This window comes from Oncorhynchus mykiss, chromosome 9 (assembly GCF_057628025.1).
Source record: "Oncorhynchus mykiss isolate SJ-2025 chromosome 9, ASM5762802v1, whole genome shotgun sequence".
Lineage (NCBI taxonomy): Eukaryota > Metazoa > Chordata > Actinopteri > Salmoniformes > Salmonidae > Oncorhynchus > Oncorhynchus mykiss.
In genome coordinates, this window is record NC_143030.1 from 34,846,816 (window position 1) to 34,874,187 (window position 27,372).

The window sequence follows — 27,372 nt, forward strand, 5'->3', positions numbered from 1 at the left end:
GGTAAGTCTATGGTTTCCTAGAGTGGTTCTCAATCAGAGGCAGGTGTTTATCGTTGTCTCTGATTGGGAACCATATTTAGGCAGCCATATTTTGTGGGTGGTTGTTCCTGTCTCTGTGTTTTGCACCAGTTAGGACTGACTCGGTTTTTTCCATGTTTTCTTATTTTGTTTAGTGTTCACGTTTCATCTTTTATTAAAGATGTTTATAAATAACCACACGGTGTTTTGTTCCGCCTCTCCTTCTCAGGAAGAAAACCGTTACACTCTATAAGGTGTTGAAATCATTCCACAGGGATACTAGCCTATGTTGACTCCAATGCTTCCCACAGTGTGTCAAGTTGGCTGGATGTCCTTTCGGTGGTGGACCATTCTTGATACACGCGGGAAACTTTTGAGTGGGAAAAACGCCGCAGCGTTGCAGTTCTTGACACAAACCGGTGTGCCTGGCACCTACTTCCATACCCCCATTTAAAGGCAATTAAAATATTTTGTCTTGCCCATTCATCCTCTGAATGGCACACATACACAATCCATGTCTCTGTTGTCTGAAGGCTGAAAACCCCTTCTTTAACCTGTCTCCTATCCTACATTTAAACTGATTGAAATGGATTTAACAATTGACATCAATAAGGGATCAAAGCTTTTATCTGGATTCACCTGGTCCGTCTATGTCAGGGTTCCCCAACTGGATGCCTGCTTGCGTAATTTGTCCTACGGGTGGTTTTATTTGGCCCCCCGTGTATTCTGAGCAAAGAAAGTATGTAATTGTTGGACATTAAACACTGTAAAAATACCAGGAAATCAGCTCCAAGTGGTTATAATTTGGGAAATAAGTTCAAATGCATTTCCACGCATAATAGAGAGACGTGATCATACAGAAATGTAAGAAAGGTTTCGAAATTATGTTTTAGTCAAATATTATATACAGTGTATTCGGAAAGTATTCATTCCCCTTGACTTTTGCCACATTTTGTTCTGATACAGCCTCATTCCAAAATGTATTTAAAAAATATATAATTTAATCTACACACAACCCTAATGACAAATCAAAAACAGATTAATTTTTTTTTGCAAATGTCTTAAAAATAGAAAACTGAAATATCATATTTACAAAAGTATTCAGACCCTTTACTTAGTACTTTGTTGAAGCACCTTTGGCACCGATTACAGCCTTGAGTGTTGGCACACCTATGGCACACCTGTATTTGGGGAGTTTCCCCCATTCTTTGTAGATTCTCTCAAGCGCTGTCAGGTTGGATGTGGAGCGGGTTCAAGTCCGGGCTCTGGCTGGGCTACTCAAGGACATTTAGAGACTTGTCCCAAAGCCACTCCTGCATTGTCTTGGCTGTGTGCTTAGGGTCGTAGTCCTGTTGGAAGGTGAACATTCGCCCCAGTCTGAGGTCCTGAGCGCTCTGGAGCAGGTTTTCACCAAGGATCTGTATGTTGTTCCGCTCATCTTTCCCTCAATCCTGACTAGTCTCCCAGTCCCTGTCATTGAAAACATCCCCACAGCGTTATGCGGCCACCCACCACCATGCTTCACCGTAGTGATGGTGCCAGGTTTCCTCCAGATGTGATGCTTGGCATTCAGGCCAAAGAGTTCAATCTTGGTTTCATCAGTCCATAGAAAATTGTTTCTCATGGTCTGAGAGTCCTTTAACTCCAAGCAGGCTGTCATGTGCCTTTTACTGAGTTGCTTTCGTCTTGCCACTACCATAAATACCTGATCGGTGGAGTGCTGCAGAGATGGTTGTCCTTCTGGAAGGTTCTCCCATCTCCACAGAGGAACTCTGGAGCTCTGTCAGAGTGACCATCGGGTTCTTGGTCATCTCCCTGACCACGGCCCTTCTCCCCCGAATTTTCAGTTTGGCCGGGCGGCCAGCTCTAGGAAGAGTCTAGGTGGTTCCAGACTTCTTCCATTTAAGAATGATGGAGGCCACTGTGTTCTTGGGGACCTTTAATGCTGCAGACATTTGTCGGTACCCTTCCCCAGATCTATGCCTCGACACAATCCTGTCTCTGAGCTCTGTCATGCACGGTCAACTGTGGGACCTTATATAGACAGGTGTGTGCCTTTCCAAATCATGTCCAAAAAATATAATTTACAACAGGTGGACTCCATCCAAGTTGTAGTAACATCTAAAGAAAGATCAATGGAAACAGGATGCACCTGACCTCAATCTTGAGTCTCGTAGCAAAGGGTCTGAATACTTAATTAAGGTATTTCTTTTTTTTCTTTTTTTTAAACATTTGCAAACATTTCTAAGAACCTGTTTTTGCATTAAGGGGTATGGTGTGTAGACTGATGAGGGAAAAATACTTTAATCCATTTAGAATAAGGCTATTACATAACAAAATGTGGAAAAATGGACGGGGTCTGAATACTTTCCGAATTCCTCGGTACATTTGGGCTTCTTGCGGTCAATTTGCAGTCTACAAATTATTTAGAAATATGCTCTTGCCACCCGACCATCCTCTCAAGAAAGAAATCTAGTTGATGATCCCTGGTCCATGTCATGGAAAGAGCAGGTGTCCTTAATATTTTGTACACTTAGTGTACGTATACAGTGTGTGTATAGATATGTTGTCTTGCCCATTCACCCTCTTAATGGCACGCATACACAATCCATGTATGAATTGTCTCAAGGCTTAAAAATCAAAATTCAAATTCAAATAAATTACTATAAAAATCTAACTTTCATGAAATCACACATGTAAGATATCAAATTAAATAAATAAGACAAACAAATGACTAGAGGGAGCCAGTCATCACTATAACCTGACCAGAGGGAACCAGTCATCGCTATAACCTGACTAGAGGGAGCCAGTCGTCAACATGAGCTGGCTAGAGAGAGCCGGCCGTCTACATGACCTGACCAGAGGGAGCCGGCCGTCTACATGAGCCGACCAGAGGGAGCCGGCCGTCTACATGACCCGACCAGAGGGAGACGATCGTCAACATGACCCGACCAGAGGGAGACGGTCGTCAACATGACCCGACCAGAGGGAGACGGTCGTCAACATGACCCGACCAGAGGGAGACGGTCGTCAACATAACCCGACCAGAGGGAGACGGACGTCAACATAACCTGACTAGAGGGAGCCCTCCTCCTCTGCTGGACTTCATACATTTTGCCGTTCTGCTCCTGAAGTTTTCAGTAATAGACTACAAATAGATAGACTAATAGACTACACCAGCAGTCGCCAACCTTTTCCATTTGGAGTGCCAATTTATCTGACCATCTCTACCAATCTGTGCGCTAGTTATGATTTTCATATGCACAGGAACAGTTTAATTTATAATAGTATCTCAAAATGATTGTCTGTGATTAATCTACATTCTATCTAAATCTAAATGAAAATTATACAAATCTACAAGTAACTTTTAATGCCATTGCCAACTATGTAAAAAAATAGCCTTCATAAAGCCAACAAATAAAAACATTGCATTCTGCAGGTAGAAAATATCCTTATAAAAATAAATATCCTAGAAATCACATTGGCTGCACATGGCCTGTCTACAACAAACTTGAAACATTGTATCAACTATCAATTGGGTCAGCGAAACTCGGATATCAAGCTTGCAACATTGTATAAAATATTCGAGGGCCTCAGTTGCTTGCTCCAGGGAGTTCTGGACAGACACAGCTGTAGGCTATTTGTGCAAAGGATAAGAAGTAATCAGGTATTTTATGACATTTTCACTGGATCAGAGCATTACAGTTTTACCTTTTGTGCTGAGTGGTTATCGAAAGTGCGAGAGCTGGAAATATTTTACGAAAATACTTTGAGGAACTATTGTCATTCACAATTTATTTTGATTAGACTTTTTTTTAATTTACTTTGAGAAGCTCAACAACTCATTAGTGGTAGTGCGTTAAGACAATCAGAAATACTATCAGACATCCCCAAATGGGCACATTTATAGGCCTACATTTGTGTGCAGGCCAGGTAGACTAGTCCTACTTCTAAATGCGTAACCAGGTATGTGTCCTTTCTCAACATTGACAGTAGTGTTTCAAACAAAAGACAATGAATAAATTGACAAAACTGACGCATCTTGTAGGGTCTGGTCTGGGTGGTCTGCCATGGGCGGTTTCATTTAGTATCCATTTGGGTCGGCATGGGGAATGATTGTATTTCCCCATAGTATGTTGTACTGAAGTTGACCGACTGAAAGTGAGTGTAACTTTGATTATAATTACACTTCCCTGAAGGAGGGCAACGAGGTACAACACCTGTTTGTCCCCGCCCTTTCCTGGGTTGGTGAAGAGCGGTATTAAATTTAAAGAATAAATCCAAGCCTCACTCTCATCACTTCCAGCAAGGTGTGGATTTGATAGTATGTTGTACCTAGTTTCCCTCCTTTAGGGAACAGTAGTTATAGTAATAACGTTACGCTTGTCATATGATGAACTTCAACTTAAATAAGGGATCTGCTGTCGGACAGTTTTTTTGTATTCTGAAATGCACTCGAACTATGTATCATTTAGTGGCTCCTTATGTTACGCTGGGAAAACAGTTTACATGGGCACAGAAATACTAAATCATTTCAGAGTTTTCTAAATTCAATGGTTTTTAACAGAGTCATCATGTAATCCAAGATGGCGTAGCATTAAGATGCGTTTGTACGTCTTTTTGTACATATTGCAATATATTTCAATCTTTTTCCAATTTTAAATTAAATATACCTTCCGGCAACCCACCTCACCCAATGTGATACGGATCTGCTATTTTTTTTAGACCTTATAGCTAGAACCTCCATCAGAAGCTATCCATCAGATGCTAACCAGCTAATTAGCTACTAGCTTTTTAGTCATTGTTAGCCACTGCTAGCGGTCTTTACCTTTTTAGCTCAGACACCAGACGCTTTTAGCCTGGATAATACCTGCCAGTCTGCACAGCGCGATATCAAACCTGAGCATATCAGACTGTTTTTCTCCACTCCATCACCGTATTCCTGCTGTAAGCTCTGGATCATTACACCGGATAATCACAGCTAGCTAGCTGCCACCGAGTTGCCCAGCCCCAAAGCTAGCCTTGAGCCAGGCCCATCTCCCGGCCTGCTCAGTGGACCCTATGATCACTCGGCTACACAGCTGATGCCTCCCAGACTCTTCACTAAGACGACTAGAATCCACTACATCACCGGATTCCTGCAGTAAGTTCTGGACCTTTGCACCGGATTGGCTATAGTGGCTAACACCCTTGTCCCGAAGCTAGCACCAGTTAGCCTCGAGCCAGGTGCATCTCCCGGGTAGCAAACAAAATTACTCCAGCTACAATACCTCTTTTTCAAATTGGCCTGGACCCTTTGTTGACACGGAGCACCGCCGATCCATCACTACTGGTCTGCCGATGCAATTTCATCCGATGTTCCCTCAACTGGCATTTTCCAGAGGTCGGTGACGCCCTTGTCCCGAAGCTAGCACCAGTTAGCCTCGAGCCAGGCTCATCTCCCGGCTAGCGTAGTAATGACTACCTAACGGCTTCCCTGGTTCATATATTGCTGTTCACTGGACCCTATGCTCACTTGGCTACATAGCTGATGCCTGCTAGACTGTTCATTAATCATGGTACTCAGTTTTGTTTATTTTGTTTCTGTCGGCCCCAGCCACGAACTCAGGCCGTGTCTTGTTAACTGACGCTCTCTGCCCATTCATCACCATTTTACCTGTTAGTTAATCCGCTAACCTGTTGTTGTCTTAGCTAGCTCTCCCAATCAACACCTGTGATTGCTTTATGCCTCGCTTTATGTCTCTCTAATGTCAATATGCCTTATATACTTTTGTTTAGGGTAGTTATCATTGTTTTCTTTTACTGCGGAACTCCTAGTCCCACTCAACATGCCTCAGAGAACACCTCCTACACATGCGGTGACCTCACCTAGCATAACTGGTGCCTCCAGAGATGCAACCTCTCTTATCGTCACTCAATGCCTAGGTTTACCTCCACTGTACCCACACCCTACCATACCCCTGTCTGTACATTATGCCTTGAATCTATCCTACCACGCCCAGAAATCTGCTCCTTTTATTCTCTGTTCACAACTCACTAGACGACCAGTTCTGATAGCCTTTAGCTGTACCCTAATGTTGATGTTCTGACTATCCTACCGATCCTTGACTTCGGCGATGTCATTTACAAAATAGCCTCCAACACTCTACTCAGCAAACTGGATGCAGTCTATCACAGTGCCATCCGTTTTGTCACCAATGCCCCATATACCACCTACCTTTATGCTCTCGTTGGCTGGCCCTTGCTACGTATTCGTTGCCAAACCCACTGGCTCCAGGTCATCTATAAGTCTTTGCTAGACCGCCTTCACTCAGCTCACTGTTCAGCATAGCAACACCCACCCGTAGTACGCGCTCCAGCCAACACCTACTTTGGCCGCCTTCCAGTTCTCTGCTGCCAATGACTGGAAAGAATTGCAAAAATCGCTGAAGTTGGAGATATCTCCTTCACTAACTTTAAGCATCAGCTATCTGAGCAGCTTACCGATCGTTGCAGCTGTACACAGCCCATCTGTAAATAGCCCATCCAACTGCCTACATCATTTCCATGTATTTATTTACTTGTTTTGCTCTTTTGCACACCAGTATTTCTACTTGCACATCATCATCTGGCTAGGCCAGACCAGGACCTTGAAATACTTCTTACGAAGCCACTCCTTCGTTGCCCGGGCGGTATGTTTGGGATCATTGTCTTGCTGAAAGACCCCACCACGTTTCATCTTCAATGCCCTTGCTGATGAAAGGAGGTTTGGGTTTTCACTCAAAATCTCACGATACATGGCCCCATTAATTTTTTTCTTTACACGGATCAGTCGTCCTGGTCTTTTTGCAGAAAAACAGCCCCAAAGCATGATGTTTCCACCGCCATGCTTCACAGTAGGTATGGTGTTCTTTGGATGCAACTCAGCATTCTTTGTCCTCCAAACACGACGAGTTAAGGTTTTACCAAAAAGTTATAATTTGGTTTCATCTGACCATGTGTCATTCTCCCAATCTTCTTCTGGGTCATCTAAATGTTCTCTAGCAAACTTCAGACGGGCGTGGACATGTACTGGCTTAAGCAAGGGGACACGTCTGGCACTGCAGGATTTGAGTCCCTGGCGGCGTAGTGTGCTACTGATGGCAGGCTTTGTTACTTTGGTCCCAGCTCTCTGCAGGTCATTCACTAGGTCCCCCCATGTGGTTCTGGGATTTTTGCTCACCGTTCTTGTGATCATTTTGACCCCAGATTGAGGGAGATTATCAGTTGTCTTGTATGTCTTCCATTTCCTAATAATTGCTCCCACAGTTGATTTCTTCAAACCAAGCTGCTTACCTATTGCAGATTCAGTCTTCCCAGCCTGGTGTAGGTCTACAATTTTGTTTCTGGTGTCCTTTGACAGCTCTTTGGTCTTGGCCATAGTGGAGTTTGGAGTGTGACTGTTTGAGGTTGTGGACAGGTGTCTTTTATACTGATAAGTTCAAACAGGTGCCATTAATACAGGTAACGAGTGGAGGACAGAGGAGCCTCTTAAAGAAGAAGTTACAGGTTTGTGAGAGCAAGAAATCTTGCTGGTTTGTAGCTGACCAAATACTTATTTTCCACCATAATTTGCAAATAAATTCATTAAATATCCTAAAATGTGATTTTCTGGATTTTTTTCTCCCATTTTGTCTGTCATAGTTGAAGTGTACCTATGATGAAAATTACAGGCCTCTCTCATCTTTTTAAGTGGGAGAACTTGCACAATTGGTGGCTGACTAAATACTTTTTCGCCCCACTGTAGTCCATCCATAACTATCTGTTTCCTCAATAGCAGGGAGGAGTTTCTGCAATCAAATTGCACTCGTGCCGCAATTTTAGCAAACACAGAAAGGGGCCTCTTGGAGACCAAAAGTAATCTGGCATACTGCTTAGAGTTTCAACAACATTAATAACTTATTTCTTATTTCTAATCTTAGATGTTACTAATAATGTGAAAACAAGACAAAATATAACTATTCTTGCTCATTTTAAGACAATTGTCAAATAAATTTAACATTCATTACAGAAGTCAATTGTTGTACAACATCACTGCTACGCTGTTGGCATCACCTTTTACATTGGATTACCGCTGTTGTGGGCCTTTAATCATCTGTCTGACTTTGTTCACACAGGAGAGATACGGGATGATCGTGAATCCTCTGGGGAGCCTCAACAACCTCGTGATGCTGACCAGGCAGAGAAGAGTCTCTCCAGATCAGAACACCTCAAGAAACACCCGCAGAGATCCACAGGGAAGAGAACTCACTGCTGTTCTGACTGCGGGAAGAGATTCACCTCATCAGGCATTAAAATTCATCAGAGAATACACACTGGAGATAGACCTTATTGCTGTGGTCAATGTGGGAAGAGTTTTGTTCGATCTGGCCATCTGACCGTGCACCAGAGAATACACACAGGAGAGAAACCGTGTAGTTGTGATCAATGTGGGAAGAGTTTTTGTCAATCTAGTGATTTGACAGTGCACAAGAGAACACACACAGGAGAGAAATATTTTAGCTGTTATCAATGTGGGAAGAGTTTTGTTCGGTCTGGCCATCTGACATTACACCAGAGAACACACACAGGAGAGACTCCTTATAGCTGTGATCAATGTGGGAAGAGTTTTACAGGATCTAGCGATCTGACAATACACCAGGGAACACACATAGGAGAGAAATCTTACATCTGTGATCATTATGGGAAGAGTTTTGGTCAATCTGGGAAGCTGACTGTTCACAGGAGCACACACACAGGAGAGAAATCTCTAAACTGTGACCAGAGAAAATCTGATAAAAGATCTCTGATCAAATATCAGAAAATGTATATATGAAGGAGTTGTTCCATGATATCAATGAAATAATGTCACAATGTTTTAACATTGTAGTATGAGTATTTTAATGATGTCACAATGTAGAATGTTTTAATATATACTGTAGTATATTAATATACTCTGCAGTCAATGGCACAATGTAGAACCCTAAACGTTTGCCCCCGTATCAATTGATTTCAACATGATATGGATATTAGCCTCATTGGGGGAAATCCAGGCTCTGAATTGAAATAGCACTATTTATACGATCCTCTAACCAGTGATGAACACATTATTCCCAGAATCAACTGATTTCAACATGATATCGACGAGTTATGACAAATAAGTGTTGTGTTCCTTTGTTTAGCGACCCCTACATTTAAATGCATCACTCCAAAATGTAGCTGACTGTCTTCTGCAGGTTGTCCTCTAACTAGTGAGGTAAAATATATCTCCCATTTCATGTGTTTTTGTTTAATTGTGTTAGTTTCAACAGCACGTACAACCTGATTTCCCCCCTAATCGATATCAGTGATTTATTGCTACTTGTCAAAACAAAAGCGTTTTTGGTGCTTGTGCAGTTTATAAGGTGCTTGTTTAAAAATTACAAGTAATATGATTATTGTGGCAGATGTTTTTGTGTAAATAGCACATGTAATGTTGAGGTTTTCAATTTATCCCAAACTGTTTCTGCATATTGGTTATGGATTTGGACACATTAAAACTGTGTTTTGACATTCAGGCTATCCCACCTAGCAAAACGTCATTGAAAAGCTGTTGAAAATAAGAGTATGCAACCAAATATTTCATATTTACATTTCATGTAACTTTTAGTAATGATTACTATTAATGCATCCAACTGACACATTTTTTGTACAATTATATTTAAATTGTTGCCGTGCTTTTAGAATATTAAGGTTCATTCTCAGATGTGCCAACCCAAACGTACTAGAGCATGACATTGGGGACTGGACCCTATTCCAACAACATGCCTATCTAGTGAACCCTTAAAAGAGAGAGAAGCTCTGCAGTGAGGTGAAAAGTTACTATGGATATAGCAAGAGTCTCCTTTTGAAATCAGACATTTCTGTGGTAAGGACAACTTGGTTGCTGATTGTCTCAAGGGTGGGCAGTCAAAAAGTTTAGTGTTTTGCGTTTAGGCAGTGAGTTGCCATGTATCACAATTTATTTTGACTGCACGTTTTTCTGTATTGGAGATTAGTTTTGTTTGGGCTCATTCCAGGGGGATGAGAGTTCTAGAAGCTCGTGAGTTTTAGGAAGATGAGAGTTCTAGAAGTTAGTGGGGGGAAAAATGTTTTTTTCTTATTTTTAATTGTTGACAGCCAGTAGACACCATGTTAAGGTGAAGCATTGTAGTTGAGCTGGTCCAGGTGCTATTTAAGAGTGTCTGGCCCAGTGCTCCAGTTGTCTTGATAGATGTGGAGAGTCAACACCTTTAGTTGCACTTCCTGTGTTTAAGGTTGGAGTGGGTTTTTCCTTTGTTTGTCTCTTCTTGGGCAGATTTAGTGGGTCTCATTGTGGGTGTCTTTTAGGTCCCAGTTGTTGTTACTAGTCAACTTTCAGTGGACACTGAGAGCAACATTGAAAGATTGTTATAATACTTTTATTGCATCAAATGGTGGATTTATGCAACAGAATAGAGGGTTCTTATAACTATTGTGTCTGTGTGTTCTACTGAGGATGGGCCTCTGGGAGAAAACAGTGACAGGAGTTTTACAATGTCTTTTGGGTGATAAAACCTAAAGAGACCGCATTCCAGAGCATGAATTAATGTTTCTGTTCTATATGGTACCAGGGAGAGATGACCCCAGGGCCAGACCCTGGTGTCTACAGCAGATACTGTCTGCAGTGAATGATAAGTACCTTTCATACAAATCTTAACCTTGTAACTCGTTCCATATGTCTTTTGTTGGTCATGTAGGTTGAAAGGGGTGTATCTTGGCTGTAAAATACCTTTGTACTTTTGTTTCGGGGCTCTCAACGAATCATCTGGGGGTAATTTGTCGACCAGCCATCATTATCGTAGAGCACTCAATATGTGTACGTTGTATTGACTTGCCCCCTTATTAAGTGAATAAAGATTTAGTTTAAGAATAACTCTGACTTGTGTGATAAGTTTGTCTCATTTGGTATGAAAGAAATTAACCACATTTGGGTATGTTAATCTTCACTTGGTGACCGCTCCTGACGACCTGGGTAAATGGTGCATCAGGGATCCCTCAAACTTGGGATCTCAGGGAGACCACACTTTGGGAATGGAGCAGATGGACCCACCTTTGATCTGAGAGGCGAGTGGATACCAAATCTCAAACCTAGTTTTAAAAAAGAGGTGAGCGAAACACGCAAAGTGTAGTTTTTAGAAAAGCCTCGTAGCCTCTGTCTGTATTCCTGTGTGAGGGGGGCACCTTGGAGGTGTAAACAGAGCCCAGAGTGTATTTTCCCAGTATGGCAGGAGTTGCTAGATTTATTGAATAACCCTTTTTCCATAAAGTTAGAGTGAACCAAGGTGGCTGACAAGCTGTTGATGAAGCATCCTGCCCACTAGATTATACAACACAACGGCAGAATCACCTGAAAGAGGCACATCGCCATCTGCTGACTGGAGTTGGTATCGCAGTTGAGAAAATACTTTCAGACAAAAAGCTAAAAAGCGACTGCCTCTGAAAACCAACGACTCCCTTTGAAAACGGGCTATGTGGCATCAAACATTTATTATAATGTACTACAAAGTGTAGCTAAATAGAATAACTTTGGTCATAACCAGTGTCGTGTCTTTGGCTATGCCGGATTAAGTGAAAAGTGCTGGGTTTGAGTGAAAGAGCGGGAAGACTGAGGAACAAAGGGCAAAGCTGTGCTATCGTAAATACAATATCTTATGCATTCTAAATTACCGCCCATTTGGAAAAGGAAAATGCAATAAATATTTACTCTGAGCTGCGCTTCGGTTGGTTGGTGGTAGATGGAAGGCCGTGTTGCCCAACCGAGTCCTTTGTCCTCTGAAGAATGTCTATGCTGGTATATTGGATACGTTGTAGTAACGTCATTGTGTGGTAGACGGGATATTCTGTCTGTTCCTTCCTAACCTGAGTTTGCAGCTGCTGTTGCTAACTCATCGGCTAGGAGGTATCACTTCTGTAGTGAATAAGAGTTCAAAGTTCATACCATTCGCAACCAAAGCTCACGCTGATGTTGGCTTCGTTCTGTAGTTATTATCTGAACCATTCTGACATCGGACCGTCGTCCTCACATCCTCGGAACAGGAGGTTATATTGTCGTCAAGGCTTTATATAGGAAGGGAGAAAAAGGGTGTGTTTCATAGTTTACAACTTATGTCTCTTCACGTGGGCGGGCCACTGAGTCGGGCCTAATTCACTCATGAAAACCCAATTCTCACATTTTAGAAGCTAAAATCACATTTCATCCCATCACGAATAATTTCATATTCAAACATTTAAATTGAACAATTCCATGTGAATCCGTTAACTCTGATGTGTAGACTTTACACTGTAGAGTTTATGTCATCTTATCATTGATGAGAAGGTCTCAGATGACAACCGAACTGACACCATATTCATTAAGTACCACTGCATATGTTCAATTGGTCGGATTACCAGAATATAGTTCATTTCCCCCCACCTTCTGATGTTCCCAGAATCTCTATGTTAACCAAGGGGTGTGCAAATGTAACATCAGTAGGGTAGAGAGAGAGGAAAAGGAGGGAAGAGGTATTTATGACTGTCATAAACCTACCCACAGGCCAACGTAATTTTTAATGTATGTTTTTATTGTGCATCATTATTTTATATATTTTAAATGTCATGAAAAGCACTGTACAAAGTACATTTATTATTTATTATGGTCTGACATGTCTGCAGAAATGTTGCAATTGTCTGCAGACAAAACACATTACAAAATTGCAACATTTCTGCAGACATGTCAGACCATAATAAATAATACATTTACTTATTATTCCTCAAGGGCGTGGATGTTCTCCCCATCAAAGGCCAGCGGGATTTCACTCTCATGGTGAAATGGATTTCCGCCAATGTGCAGTAAAGAAATTTGTGTCAACAAAAGTAAGAAAAGATTAATACACATACAATTATCAAAGAACATAACAAATGTTCAGCTGTAGTTTTATACAAGCATGCACACCTAAGTTTATGAAGAAACAGATGATTTGTGCATAGGCATACCTTGTCACGGACATAAAGGCCACTCGTGTTCTCATTGAAGAGGTAGGGCAAGAGCAGAATCGCTGCTGTGGTCTCCGGTCCTAGTAAAGTAAAGCAATGATCTTACTACACTTGATAATTTTATTACAAAATACATTAGAGAAAGGGAAGGAATAAGAACAAATACCTCTTCTGTATTGTCCTTCAGGGACTGTCAAAATAGCAGGATGATGTCCTCACCCCTGCCTCCCCTCTCTACCTCTGCTAGTCTTTGAATTATCTTTTGGTCTATATCCATTCCATGGACTTGATTCATTTCTGAGAAAATCTGAAAATATAATTTGCACACATTTGTATGCTAATAGATTTCAGCTTGTGTTGACTGCTATGTAGGTTAAATGTACACTTCAAATGCAGCTGTCCTACAACCTTCTTCTTGATCCCAATTTAATGCAAAATAGAAGAACAAATTGGAGAAAGCACTAATATCACATTTCAAGATATCTTTGTACACAAATTGTTCAATATTTTATCAGGCTGACTTGAAAGATTATACGCAACATTTTGTTGCGTGGCAATACTGTGTTTGGACTCTGAAGGGCATTTATACAAAAGAGGTAGTCTAGACACTGTATTAATTCCATTATGCATTTGAATCCCATCTACAGCTACCATCTAAGATATTAATTTCCCTCCACAAGGGGGCGTACATGTAACGTGTCCAAAATGGGATAGTATTGTCCATGTAACGTTTCCAAAATGGGATAGTATTGTACATGCAACGTTTCCAAAATGGGATAGTATTGTCCATGTAACGTTTCCAAAATGGGATAGTATTGTACATGTAACGTTTCCAAAATGGGATAGTTTTGGACATGTAACGTTTCCAAAATGGGATAGTATTGTAGATGTAATGTTTCTAAAATGGGATAATATTGCACATGTAACATTATGCCCCCTTGTGGATTGCATGCTGTAGCAGGCTATATAAAGAGGAAGACCTCCATTGACGATTCAGTTCATTGTAACATCTCGTCTGGACAGGTCACCATCCTTAGTTAGTTAGTCAGTTGGCTAGTTCATTATCACAAAAGTGAGAACTGCTCTAGATTGGAAACTTATGTTAATGAGTGTAAAGCCATGATGGCTTTATGGAAACGATTTACAATATATGTGAAAGAATATAGTTGAGGGAAATAATCCAAACCTAGTTCTGCCTAGTTAGGACATAACGTTATCTAGCTAGATAACGGTACTGTACTGTAGCTCATACAACGCCGATGGTTAAAACCCGGCTTTCTAATATTTACGGTAAATAGCAAAAGTAACGTTATGGAAGATATTCACAGAAAACCATCATTGTCTTCGTTATTCATCATTAGTATGTTATATTATTATAATAAATTATTTCGAGACATATTCAGAGCCAAACATCAACCCAACTTAACCTTTTTAACTGTTGTCGCGTCCAAACTTGTCACCATTGTTTTCAGTTGTAATTGCGAAGTTCCCGGAAGAAGTCCAGCAACAACGGAGGTTCCTCGATGAACCCACCTTCTAACAAGTTCTTTGAAGAACCTTTTGGGGCTGTTTTTCATTGACCAAGAACCCTACGGTTCTTAGGGGATCTGAGAACAACTCCAGTTGAACCATTCATTTTTAGAGTGTAGTCGGCTCTATTTACTCTCAGAATCAAACATGCTTATTAGCATCAACGATCAAGTCAGCAGCTGCTGCTCCAATACAGTATGAGGTGAGACGGTGAACTGATGTTGATCTGGGCAGTCAGCTGATGCTCCAATACAAAATGAGGTGAGACGGTGAACTGACGTTGATCTGGGCAGTCAGTCATTCATGTAGTAGGAAGATGATGTTTCACTAGAGATAAATCAGACCCAGCCTGAACTGTGTGATGTAGTAGGCAGTTGATGTTTCTCTAGAGATAAATCAGATCCAGACTGAACTGTGTGATGTAGTAGGGAGTTGTAGTTTCTCTAGAGATAAATCAGATCCAGCCTGAAATGTGTGATGTAGTAGGAAGTTTTAGTTTCCAACAGGCCAATATTCTTCATAGTTTAGCGCACAAAACGTAATTAACTACAATGACCATAATCCATTGCGTGCCTACTTGTCTTGTCTGTGTTTCTTTTACACCTGCTTTGTAAAAAGAGACAGAAGAATGCACAATGGTCAATGCTATCTGGAATCCTTGGCACGTCCCTACCCTAAATCCTAACCTTAACCCCTACCTTAACCATTTTAAATGTCAACTTTAAATGTCAACTGGGATAGGGACGTCCCAAGGATGTATCTCTACCTGAAAATACATGATCAAAGTGATTGATAGTTGGTATTCAGCAGTGATAAAGCCTTATTTACTTTAATTAACTACTAAAATAGTGATTTTGTCAGACAGCATAGACAGCAGCTCTACACTTTATTGACTGACTGATCCTTCCATCCCTCCTCAGTCTTCCTCTCCTCTGAAGACCCAGTGAGGGTGGAGCTCAGTCAGAGAACTGTTGAGGGACTGGTTAGGAAGAACACTTCTACAACCAGAGAGGTGAGAGGTCATACATGGTTTAGATAATTATGCCCCCTTAGCGGTTCATCACATAAGCAAAATGGAATATCTTCCATCATCTACGTTTATTTACATTACATTAGTCCACTTGTATCGGTATAATTTCTCACCCCTTTTGGCTGTATGAAAGTTAATTTCCATTCAGGCACACATTTGTTCTTTGTTATTACCCGAGCCACTGCCTGTTCACCCCACTATCATTCAGAAGGTGAGGTCAGTACAGGTGCATCAAAGCTGGGACTGAAAAACAGCTTCTGTCTCAAGGCCATCAGACTTTTAAACAGGAAATTAAATCATTGTCCCTTTAATAATGTTTACCTATCTTGCATTATATCTCATATGTATAAACTGTATCTCAGCTGCTCTGACATTGTTTATCCATATATTCATAATTCCTTTACTTAGATTTGTGTGTATTAGGTATTTGTTGTGAAACTGTTAGATATTACTGCACTGTTGAAGCTATGAACACAAGTATTTCACAACACCCGCAATAACATCTGCTGAACACGTGTATGTGACCAATAACATTTGATTTCTGAATGTAGTTTGTGTAGAATGTATTTTTCCCCACCCATTCATCCCATCTCTTTACATTGCTTATACATATTCAGTGGCCTGACTTGATCCAGACTATGTCAAAGGTCCATCCTGCTAGATCTGAACCGAATGCAGCTTGGAGTGATCAGATGACAGAAGTCACATTTAGGTGCCAGGTGTAACTGAGGCTGTAGATGTTCCATATCCATTACTTTGAGTGTTTTATATAATATGAGTAAATGTGTTTCTGTGTTGCAGTCAAGAAATTCAACAGCAAAGCCAAAGAACTGTGGGAGACCACCTCAAGCCCCTGGTAGAGCCGGGGGTGGTGTTTACAACTCCACCACGCCTTCAGCAGGCTGGAAAAGTGGGATTGATACTGTTTTTCATACTAAGATGAAGAGTCTGTTGATTGGTTGGTCATTGGGTCAATTAGTTTTGCAATATGTTCAAAACAAATCAAGCTTGATTTATACAGCACACTTCAGACATGGATGCAACACAAGGGCTTCACAGGAAAAAACAATGAAAATAAACAGAAATATTTAGTACAAACATAAGAGGATAAAAAAACAATAACAACTTAAAGACTAATGAGCATCCTAAGGAAATGCCATTGATTAAAATGTTAAAATATCAGCTTGTTTTTTAGGAGGGGCTCTGAAAGACACTATGGGGGTGTCCAATGAAAGTTGACTTGTAACAACAACTGGGACATGAAAGACACACACCATGAAACCCACTAAATCTGCCCACTCTTAAATAGATCCTGGACCAGCTCAGGTGAAACACCTTCCCACTAACGAGATGGACAAGCCAGCACAGGTGTAACACATACTGACTAACTTGGTGACACCAATCAGTGCTTCCTACGTGCTAAAGTCCAAACCTCAAAAAATAAATGGAAAAACCAAAGACTGTAAACCTTCCCCCTTAAGAGAATGCTTAGCAGAAAACAACTTCCATTTCACATTTTAATCAATTACAATTCTTCACCTTCACCAATATAAACATGGTGACTACTGGCTGTAAACAATTAAAAACAAGAAAAAAAAGCAATTTTTTCCCCCCACTAGCTTCCAGAACTCTCGTCTTAACTCACTTGGGATATATTGAAAACTTAAACATAAAATGTGCTATATACACAAACATCTGCCACAATAATCATATTACTTGTATTTTTTTTAAACAAGCACCTTATAAACTGCACAAGCACCAGAAACGCTGTTGCTATATCGATTAGGGGGGAAATCAGGTTGTACATACTGTTGAAACTAACACAACTAAACAAACACATGGAAATGGGAGATATATTTTCCCTCACTGGTTAGAGGACAACCTGCAGAAGACAGTCAGCTACATTTTGGACTGATGCATTTAAATTTAGGGGTCACTAAACAAAGGAACGCAACACTTATTTGTCATCACTCATCGATATCACATTGAAATCAATTGTGCGAGAGGAGGGAGATGAGGCTGCACGTCCTGTTAAAACTAACAGTTCAAAAAACCACACGGAATCTGGGAATAATGTAAACATCACTTGTTAGAGGACCATTTGTAATAAACAGCAAGATACATTTTGGAGTGTTGCATTTTGATTCCAGTGGGTCACCAACGTGTTAAGCGTAACAACACAACACAACACAACTTTCAATTCAGAGCCTGGATTTTTCCCCTGAGGCTATTATCCATATCATGTTAAAATCAATTGATAAAGGGGCAAACATTTAGGCTTCTACATTGTGACATTATTAAAATACTCGTAGTACATTGTTAAAACATTTTACATTGCGACATTAATTAATTGATATCATGAAACAACTCCTTCATGTTTGTACTGTCTGATATTTGATCTGAGATATTTTATCAGATTATCTCTTGTCACAGATAGAGAACACACACAGGAGAGAAATCTCTTGTGTGTGTTCTCTGGTGTTGTACCAGGCTGTTTGACTGAGTAAAACTCTTCCCACATAGATTAGAGCTATACGATTTCTAATCTGTGTGTGTTCTCTGGTGTACTGTCAGACCCGTTGATGAAACAAAACTCTTCCCACATTGATTACAGCTATACGATTTCTCTCCTGTGTTGTTCTCTGGTGTACTGTCAGATCACCAGATTGAACAAAACTCTTCTCACATTGAGTACACCCAAAACAATGCTCACCTGTGTGTGTTCTGTGGTGTATCTACAGGTGGCTAGATTGAACAAAACTCTTCCCACATTGATCACAGCTATATGATTTCTCTCCTGTGTGTGTTCTCTGGTGTGATATCAGGTTGCTTAGCTGAGTAAAACTCTTCCCACACCGAGTACAGCTAAAAGGTTTCTCTCCTGTGTTTGTTCTCTGGTGTAGCGTCAGATTTCTAGATGCAGTAAAACTCTTCCCACATTCATCAAAGCTATTTGATTTCTCTCCTGTGTGTGTTCTGTCATGACTGACCTGATCAGGTCAGGTTACAGGAGACCACAACCCTACAGATTATCTCTCACCCCCAACAGATGAGGAGAGATCTAGGTGTCTGAAGATGTGGGGGTTTTAAGACCCCTCACACCCATGTTACATCTTAGGCCACAGACAACATTCCTTTGTCCTGTTACTATGGAGAACCAGCCTCAGAACATTAAACATGCAATAAAGGGACTTTGGAACAATGGTTTCAGTCAGCCACAATGGTGGTCATGACGATAGATGGAATATGGAAATGTATGTCATTTTTGTTTTGTTATTAAAGGTTAATAGATGACGTTATTACAAAAACATTGTAACTGTAAGAGTTTTCCTAGGATAGGCTTGATGTTTATACATTGGACGTTGTGTGGAAAATGTCCAAATCAAAGAGAATGTTTTGGTATACTCACATTAAGCTCTGTGTCTATTCACTAACTCACCACCGTGGGCGAAAACTCAAGGGAATTCTCATAGGCTGACAGCAAAAATAGCCTCCATTTCCAGGTTGCTTATGAATGTACTTCACACTACTTTTAGATTATAATTGTAAGGCTCGTTTGAATCTCCAACTTAAAGTTGTGTTAATGCCGCAAATCAACTGCTTTATACTTAAACACTTCAAAAAGTAAAATGCTATTTGGCTTTGCCATCAGCCTGTCAATGAGGGTTTGTACACAGTTTGCCAACATAGACCTACTGTAAGACCCATAACAATAACATAGACCTACTGTAGGACTCATAACAATAACATAGACCTACTGTAGGACCCATAACAATAACATAGACCTACTGTAGGACCCATAACAATAAGTGTTCCACTTAGACCACTTCCGGTGAAATTGCAGAGCGCGAAATTCAAAATACAAAAATCGTAATATTAAACATTCAAAGTGTGAATACAAGTGTCATACATGATTCTTTAGTTTAGAATCTTGGTAATCGAACCGCATTGTCTGATTTACAAAAGGCTTTACGGGGAAAGCATAGCATTTGATTATCTGAGAACAGCGCCCTGCAAACTTCCTGCATAGAAATATTTCTCAAACCAGCACAGTCGTAACAAAAATAAAAAATTTAGATCAAATAAATCACTTACCTTTGAAGATCTTCCTCTGTTTGCAATCCCAAGGGTCCCAGCTACACAATAAATGGTTGTTTTGTTCGATAAAGTCCCTCTTTATATCCCAAAAACTCAGTTTGGTTGGTACGTTTTGTTCAGTAATCCACCCGTTCAACTCGTTCAACCTGCAGACAAAATAATCCAAAAAGTTACCAATAAACTTCGTCCAAACAAGGCAAACAACGTTTCAAATCAATCCTCAGGTACCCTAATACACGCCAGAATCTCTGAACTTCCGAACACTGCTCCCTAGCCCCAAGAAGTTAACAAATTGAACCCTAACTTCACCAAACAATAACATAGACCAACTGTAGGACCCATAACTTCACCTAACAACAACATAGACCTACTATAGGACCCATAACTTCATCTAACAATAATATAGATATAGGACTATAAATCAATTCATATTTCAGGTGAAACATGGAAACTAAAATGTCTTTCATGACATTTCATAACCTGATCAGCAGATAATTGTGTGAATAATCCCACTAGGCTACTCTGTAAAGTGTTGTCATTCTAAATGTCCTGAATGAAGGAAAAGAGCTCTGTGTTTTGTACAAAAGCCTATCCATCAAGGAACAGTTCTCCACACATTAAGTATCTTTGTGTACAAACAGACTAACGAGACCCAACTGTAAATCAAGCTGACAATAACACATTATAAACATACATTTATTAGGGATGATGGATCCAACATGGAGCACGGCATAACTGTCTTTACCAATGTAATGAATGAAGAAGCACTTTGGTTGTTGTTGCATGTCGTGATGGTTGTCATTTTACCGTCATTCAGAAAATGATTTCCTGGATCAGCTGATGATAGTTGGAACGTTTGATTGTAACTAAACAGCTACCATATTAAGAATTATGTGTATTTATTGAAGAACCGTTTTAATGACAGTATCGATTTGAGTGTCAATAAAGTTAAGGTGACTCAGATCCATTGGATTTAGCAAACTCTGAAATTATTTAGGATTTCTGTGCCCATGAAAACTGTTTTCCCTGCATAACATAAGGAGACACTAAATGTTACGTAGTTAGAGAGTATTTCAGAAATCTGAATACAAAAAATTGTTCCACAGCAAGATCCAGTATTTAAGTTGAAGTTCATCATATTGCAAGCGTAACGTTATGACTATAACTACTGTTCCCTGAAGGAGGGAAACTAGGTACAACATACTATTAAATCTGCGCCTTGTTTGAAGTCCGGCCTTCCACAGGTGATGAGCGTGAGGCTCGGATTTATTCCTTCAATTTAATACCGCTCTTCACCGACCCAGGAAAGGGCAGGGCCAAACAGGTGTTGTACCTTGTTTCCCTCCTTCAGGGAACAGTAATTAGAGTCATAAAGTTCCACTCCCTTTCAGTCGGTCAACTTCGGAACAACATACTATGGGGAAATACAATCATTCCCCATGCCGACCCAAACAGATACTAAATGAAACGGCCCCTGGCAGACCACCCAAGATGTGTCAGATGTGTCAGTTTTGTAAATGTATTCATTGTCTTTTGTTTGAAACACTCCTGTCAATGTTGAGTATGGACGCACACCTGATTACCCATATAGAAGTAGGACTAGTCCTGACCTACCTGACCTGCGCGCAAATGTAGGCCAATAAATGTGCCCATTTGGGATGTCTGATAGTATTTCTGATTGTCTTAACGCACCACCACTAATGAATTGTGGAGCTTCTCAAAGTAATTATTTCTTCACATCAAACAGCAAGTAAACAAAGTCTAATCAAAATCAATTGCGAATGACAATAGTTCCTCAAAGTATTTTCGTAAAATATTTCCAGCTCATGGCCTTTCGATAACCACTCGGCATGAAAAGAAAAAATGTCCAGTGGAAATGTCATAAAATACCTGATTACTTCTTATTCTTTGCACAAATAGCCGACAGTTGTGTCTGTCCCAAACTCACTGGCACAGGAAATTCTGAGGGGCCAGAATATTTTATACAATGTTATAAGCTTGCTATCTTGAGTTTTGGGCCGACCCAGTTGATAGTTGATACAATGTTTCAAGTTCGTATTAGATTGGCTATGTGCAGCAAACGTGATTTATAGGATATTTTCTACCTGCAGGCTGCAATATTTTTATTTGTTGTCTTTATGTAGACTATTTTTACAGAGTCGGCAATGGCAATAAAAGTTACTTTTAGATTTGCATAATTTGCATTTAGATTTAGATAGAATGTAGATTAATCACAGACAGTGATTTTGAGATACAAATACTATTATAACTATTATTTATAACTATTATTATAAATGAAATGTTCCAATAAAATGTGCCTATGAAAATCCTAACTGGCACACAGATTGGGTCGAAATGGTCAGATAAATTGATAGTCTAACTGGAAAAGGTTGCCGACCGTTGGTGTAGCCCATTACCGGAAACTTCAGCAGCATAATGGCAGAATTTTTCTCCTTCTGCTTAGGTTATCTTGATCTCTGGTTCCCTTGAGTCGTGTGTGTTTTAATTATTTGATCAAACAGCGTGCTTAAAGCATCAGACCAGTTCAGTACATTTAGTAGATTTTATATAAGGAAAAATACACATAGCAATTCAACCAATCGATTGGTAGAAAGAACAGATGATTCTTGGTTGACCAAGATTTATTTTAGGTGTGGACAGTACTAGAACATGATTTGGGGGTTCCTGAGTGGCGCAGCGGTATAAGACATTGCATCTCAGTGCTTGAGGTGTCACTACAGACACCCCGGTTTGTGTCCAGGCTGTCACAACTGGCCATGATTGGGAGTTAAATAAAGGTTACATTTATAAAAATGAAATAAAACAGTTCATTCAGGAAGTTCAGACCCCTTCCCTTTTTACACATTTTGTTACTTTACAGATTTATTTCTAAATGGATTTAAACAAATATAATCCTCATTCATCTACACACAATAATGAAAAAGTGAAAACGGGTAAAAAACAGAAATACCTTATTTACATGTGTATTCAGACCCTTTGCTATGAGACTCGAAATTGCTTTCAGGTGCATCCTGTTTCCATTAATCATCCTTGAGATGTTTCTACGCCTTGTTCGGAGTCCACCTGTAGTAAATTCAATTGATTGGACATGATTAGGAAGGCACATGATAAGGTCCCAGAGTTGACAGTGCATGCCAGAGCAAAAACCAAGCAATGAGGTCAAAGGAATTGTCCTTAGAGCTCTGAGACAGGATTGTGTCGAGGCACAGATCTGGGGAAGGGTACCAAAAAAAAAGATTTTCTGCAGCATTGAAGGTCCCTAAGAACACAGTGGCCTCCATCATTCATAAATGGAATACTCTTCCTAGAGCTGGTCACCCGGCCAAACTGAGCGATTGGGGGAGGAGGGCCTTGGTCAGGGAAGTGACCAAAAACCTGGTGGTCACTCTGACAGAGCTCCAAAGTTCCTCTGTGGAGATGGGAGAAACTTCCAGAAGGACAACCATCTCTGCAGCACTCCACCAATCAGACCTTTATGGTAGCGTGGCCAGACGGAAACCACTCCTCAGTAAAAGGCACAAGACAGCCTGATTGGAGTTTGACAAAAGGCACCTAAGACCATGAGAAACAAGATTATCTGGCTTGATGAAACCAATGTTGAACTCTTTGGCTTGAATGCCAAGCGTCACGTCTGGAGGAAACCTGGTACCATCCCTATGGTGAAGCATGGTGGTGGCAGCATCATGCTGTGGGGATGCTTTTCAGCAGCAGGAACTGGGAGTCTAGTTGGGATCGACGGAAATATTAACAGAGCAAAGTGCAGAGAGATCCGTGATGAAAGACCTGCTCCAGAGTGCTCAGGACCTTAGACTGGGGGTGAAGATTCACCGTCCAACAGGACAACGACCTTAAGCACACAGCCAAGACAACGCAGGATTGGCTTCAGCAGAAGTCTCTGAATGTCCTTGAGTGACATAGCCAGAGCCTGGACTTGAGCCCGATCTAACATCTCTGGAGAGACCTGAAAATAGCTGTGCAGTGATGTTCCCCATCCAACTTGACAGAACTAGAGAGGATGTTCAGAGAAGGATGGGAGAAACTCCTCAAATGCAGGTGTGACAAATAAATTAGCTAAATGAATCAATTTTAGAATAAGGCTTTAAGCAAAATGTGGACAAAGTCAAGGGGTCTGAATACTTTTTGAATGCACTGTATACAGCAACACCTCCCCCATAGGCATTCCTGTATTTTCTGTAGATGTTATATCCCTGTATTGCTACTGTTGTATCAAAGGAATTATCTCAGTGAGTTTCAGAGATGAACAGTACAGTGCATTTCAAATTCAATAGGCAGGAAGTAAACAAAAACATTTTCAAATAAAAACTATTCCAGAAAATGTCAAAGTGTATATAACGCCCGTCCAAGAGACTGTCAACCAATCGTGTTCACATTGTCATGCTTGACACACAGTTCCTAAGCTAATTCTCACAAAATCCCTTTTTAAAGTCAGGATATGAGTCGAGAAACATGCCTATTTACCTTGAAAGTACATAATGTCACGATTGCAAAGCTATACGATATTACACATCTCTGAAAATATTTGGAATGTTGTGCTTCTTGTTCACAGAGAGTAATTCATGCCAATGTCCTTTTCTTTAAGCTGTTAATACGAATCAAAAGGAGTTTCCAATATCCTAATTTCTTAAAGTATTTCTGGTGATAGCAAGTGATAGTGATACACAAGCTAGGTCTATTTGAAACATTGCCATCCCATGGCAGCATTTACCAGCCACCAGGTTCAGAAGCTTTACAACCACGTAAAAAATGATTTTGATGTGATATGAAAGTATTGTGAAATAATTTGTGATATGAAAGTATTAAAAATGATTTTGATGTGATATGAAAGTATTATGTGAAATTATGTTGATGTGATATGAAAGTATTGTGTGAAATTATGTTGATGTCATATGAAAGTACAGCGATTTATGTTTCTAGAAACGTATCGCAATTGAGAATCGATTCACATTTAGATTGAATATTTGACTATTTTAGCTGCCAGAGCCAGTCTACCTCTGAAAATAATATACAGTCCTTGGACCTTGAGGAGTAACGGGGGCAGCAATCAGCAGTAGAAACAATAACAAAGCGTACTCCCTGCCCGTTTCGGTAAAAAGCTGAGGGATGGGACTGGAGAAATGTAACCATCCATGATGTCAACATGATAGTTTTAACCATGTTTTGATGATATACAGTGTTTGTTCATACTTACTGACAAACATTAGAGTAAAAAAAGCATATATTTTGGGATCTGATGGGGTACGACTGTTTAACTAAGTTCACAAGGCATTTATAAGTGAATTCTTCATGAAGCAATGGGTACATATCATTAATGTATAAGTCCCAAAATGGATGTAACTGCTGATTGCCCCTTTAAGACTACATATTGGGCTAAGCTAATAGGAGATATTGAGGACTACAGTATTTCAGGCATTGTCATTGGATGCATTTGATCAATAGTTAACGTTTTGTTGATGGTCCACTCTTGATGTTCTACACATTACAATGTAGCTTCTAGAGGTCGACCGGTTATGATTTTGCAACGCCGATACCGATTATTGGAGGATTTTTTAAATGTATTTGTAATAATGACAATTACAACAATACTGAATGAACACTTATTTTAACTGAATATTGTCTTGTTTTGCACACTTTGTACAAAATAATGAAAGCAGTACTACAGGATATTTCTTAACGTAGCTCTTTATTAGCTAGCTATGACTGGCATGTTCACGTATTGCCAACAAGGATCAAACTGCCCATGACCTAACGATGATCTTAACCAATTATCTAATTACAATTCAGTATGTTTAAAGTGTTGGAGAAGAAAGTAAAAGTGCAATATGTGCCATGTAAGAAAGCTAAACGTTTAAGTTCCTTGCTCAGAACATGAGAACATATGAAAGCTGGTGGTTCCTTTCAACATGAGTCTTCAATATTCCAAGGTAAGAGGTTTTAGGTTGTAGTTAATATAGTATTTATACGACTATTTCTCTCTATACCATTTGTATTTCATTAACCTTTGACTATTGGATGTTCTTATAGGCACTTTAGTATTGCCAGTGTAACAGTATAGATTCCGTCCCTTTCCTCGCTCCTACCTGGGCTCGAAGCAGCATTAGCCATGCAGAGTAAGGGGAACAACCCCTCCAAGTCTCAGAGCGAGTGACCCCCCTAACCAGCTAGCCATTTCACATTGGTTACACAAGCCTAATCTCGGGAGTTGATAGGCTTGAAGTCATAAACAGCTGCTGGCAAACACACAAAAGTGCCGTTGGAATTAATGCTTACGAGCCTGCTGGTGCCTACCATCGCTCAGTCAGACTGCTCTATCAAATCATAGACTTAGTTATAACAGGATAACACACAGAAATACGAGCCTTAGGTCATTAATATGGTCAAATCCGGAAACTATCATCTCGAAAACAAGACGTTTATTATTACAGTGAAATATACGGAACCGTTACGTGTGGCATCCATAAGTCTAAATATTCCTGTTACATTGCACAACCTTCAATGGTATGTCATAATTACGTAAAAGTCTGGCAATTAGGCGGCCCAAACTGTTGCATATACACTGTGTGCAATGAACGCAAGAAAAGTGACACAATTCCGTCCATTCCATCCTTTCCTTTATATAGAATCTAATAGTGTTCCATTCCATCCTTTCCTCTATATAGAATCTAATAGTGTTCCATTCCATCCTTTCCTCTATTTAGAATCTAATAGTGTTCCATTCCATCCTTTCCTCTATATAGAATCTAATAGTGTTCGATTCCATCCTTTCCTCTATTTAGAATCTAATAGTGTTCCATTCCTTAATTTAAGCCACTGTAACAGTTGTGTTTAATCATGTTGACTATCAAAAGAGACGTTACCACATGTCTGCCAACTGGCTATAATGGCAAAATCTTGATATGTCGAATGTGACCAGGTTTGTGCAGATTGCTTTCAGAGGTAGGCTGTACCCAGAGTAATGGAGGACGATATATGTTTTGTTGAATTCCCAGAATTATTATCGATAATCAAGGTGCAAGTGGGGATTTTAACTTTTAGTCCGGTTTTATTGTACAATCTTTTCCCTAAAAGTAAATTGAATCTTTTCCTAATTTTATCAAAAGTAGATCCATAAAATCGACACACTTCCAGCAATTTGCATGTTTTTTTTTGCAAAATGTTTTTTTTTTACCAGGAGACTGTAGTGCCACTTTCGCAAAAGGAACATGCGTTGGGCAGACCGCATCAGGCGGTATCAGTTGCCGTACCAGGCGGTGATACAGCCTGACAGCATGCTCTCAATTGTGCATCTGTAAAAGTTTGTGAGGGTTTTAGGTGCCAAGCCAAATTTCATCAGCCTCCTGAGGTTGAAGAGTCGCTGCTGAGCCTCCTTCACCACGTTTCTGTGTGGGTGGACTATTTCAGTTTGTCAGTGATGTGTATGACGAGGAACTTGAAAAGTTCCACCTTCTCCACTGCGTCCCATCGATGTGGATAGGGGGGTGCTCCCTCTGCTGTTTTCTGAAGTCCACAATAATCTCCTTTGTTTTGTTGACGTTGGGCGAGAGGTTATTTTCCTGGCACCACACTCCCAGGGATGATTGAGGCGTGCGTGGCCACGCAGCCATGGGTGAACAGGAAGTACAGGAGGG

At 40.3% G+C, this 27,372-nt stretch overlaps 2 long non-coding RNA genes across 3 annotated transcripts in view; both read left to right on the plus strand.

Moving 5' to 3' along the window:
* LOC149980891 (uncharacterized) overlaps positions 1–10,948 on the plus strand; it is a 38,083-nt gene extending 27,135 nt beyond the window's left edge. Inside the window, exons 1-2 of one of the 2 annotated variants that reach the window (XR_016483510.1) lie at positions 3,260–5,161; positions 8,154–10,948. This is a non-coding gene — a long non-coding RNA (uncharacterized LOC149980891). Of the gene's footprint in view, positions 1–3,259; positions 5,162–8,153 lie in introns of those variants that run through there. The other variant, XR_016483511.1, reaches the window with a different exon arrangement.
* LOC149980890 (uncharacterized) overlaps positions 1–27,372 on the plus strand; it is a 238,439-nt gene that overhangs the window by 96,348 nt on the left and 114,719 nt on the right. The gene's annotated exons all lie outside the window — the stretch shown is intronic.